We start from the raw sequence: 2,135 nt of genomic DNA on the forward strand, positions 1-2,135 counted from the left end.
TGGAAAACTCAAATGTACATGCATCATTTTTTTTTTTTTTTTTTTTTTTTGAGACGGAGTTTCACTCTTGTTACCCAGGCTGGAGTGCAATGGCACGATCTCGGCTCACCGCAACCTCCGCCTCCTGGGTTCAGGCAATTCTCCTGCCTCAGCCTCCTGAGTAGCTGGGATTACAGGCATGCGCCACCATGCCCAGCTAATTTTTTGTATTTTTAGTAGAGATGGGGTTTCACCATGTTGACCAGGTTGGTCTCGATCTCTTGACCTTGTGATCCACCCGCCTCGGCCTCCCAAAGTGCTGGGATTACAGGCATGAGCCACCGCGCCCGGCCGCATCTTCTTACTCATAGGAAAGCAGTTGTGACTTGACATACCTTCTGATAGTCTCACAGATGCCCAGAGGTTCCCAGACGCTACTTTGAGAATCCTTGATCTAGATAAAATCAGAGATTTGAGATGAAAGAGATACAAATCTTGCCTCAAGTCCCCAAATTAACTTTGGCAGTGGAAACTCAGTGGCCAAGAGCAAACCTTTCCAGGGAGAAAACATTTGTTGCCTTTGCACAAGATGACTCCAGTTAAAATTATCACAGTAGGTGTCTACAGCCACCCCAAAATATTCTTTGCTTTGACTAAATATGAAATATTACCCCTCCAAACCTTTTCTCCAGTTTGTGTGTCTGAAAGAGCTGAAGTGAAATAGAGATGGTGCACAATTGCTCAGAAGTAAATTAATGAGTAAAAGAGTGTACTCTGAATTCACAGGAAAATGAGAAAAATTCCATGTACTCACCTTCTTCTTGACCTCTAAGCTCCTTGGAATTCCTGGGTATTACGTTAGTTTTCTTTGTGGTGAAAGTTGAGTAATTCCAATGTCTTCTTCTTGTAGTTGATGGTCATAGATGAGGTATTTGAAGGATAATTTCTACTTTATAATAGATCCAATGACCTGTGAAGATTTCAGTTCTCTACTTTTTATCCATCAGATGTTCATAGTTCTGAAGACCTGCTATTAGATGAACTGCATTTAGAGAAAAAAAAATTATTTATACTCAGCAAAGCACTGCTGTTGTATGCTGTTATATAGAAAAAACTTTAGATAAACAATTTTTTGTAATGCGGTTCATTCTGATGAAGTCTGAGTATTTGTGGACTCCTCAACAGACCAAATCTTTTATTTCTTCAGGCAAATCTTGAAGTTCCATATCCTCTCTTAGTGGAGAGGATATGTAATTTATCCATTTATTCATTCAAAATTTGTTGGCTAGCTACTATGCCAGACATGGTGTTAGATACTGCTGACTAAAGATGAATGTTCAAATTTATATATTTGAAGAGTTCAGAAGAAGGTATGATTATGTAAATATATGTGAAAACACCGTACTAGAGACATGGATACAGTGCTTTGGAAGACAAGCAGGGGTAGACTAATTGTAGTTGAATGATTTGTAAAAAGTGTCTCACTGGAGCTGGGTCCTATAGGAGGCATTGTGATTCAGGGATTCTTGAGAGAAGGGCATTCTTGAAGGGAACAGAGTGAGTAGAAGTTTGGAGTTGTGAAGAAGCCTGAGATGTGCAGGGAATGATGAAAAGCTGGAATGTAAGGTGCACATGAGTGGAGGCTAGAACAAGGTTGGAAAGGAAGGTTGTGGTTAAACTGGGAACAGGCCCTAGGGATTGAAAAGGGGGATTTTTTACCTTATCCTGTAGGCCATGTGGAACCATCAGTTGGCTGTTTTCTGTTGTGACGTATGTTTTAGAAAGATCTTTCTGCTTGTGGCTAGGCAGGAAGAGGAATGAGTTGGGGGATGGAAGCAGTGCTCCATGTGGGGAAATATGGTTTCTTTCACTAAGGCAATGGCAATGGGAAGAGAAAGGAGGCAATGGGGACAGAGTTGAGAGGTATGTAGAAGCTTGCATCAACCAGACCTCATTCTAGATGTGGAGAATGAGAGTTCATCCTTAAGGACAACTTATAGGAAACTGAACTGGTGAGTTAAAATAGTTACTAATTCAGGTGTAGAAAACTGGAGCAATGACAGGGGTTTGTAGAAATGTGGATACTGATTTTAAACATTCTCAGTTTGACCCACCTATGGTTTATCTAGGTGACCCGTAGAAATACGAGTCTCAAG

This window comes from Aotus nancymaae, unplaced genomic scaffold (genome assembly GCF_030222135.1).
Source record: "Aotus nancymaae isolate 86718 unplaced genomic scaffold, 86718_ANA_hifiasm-v0.15.2.pri h1tg000041l, whole genome shotgun sequence".
NCBI lineage: Eukaryota > Metazoa > Chordata > Mammalia > Primates > Aotidae > Aotus > Aotus nancymaae.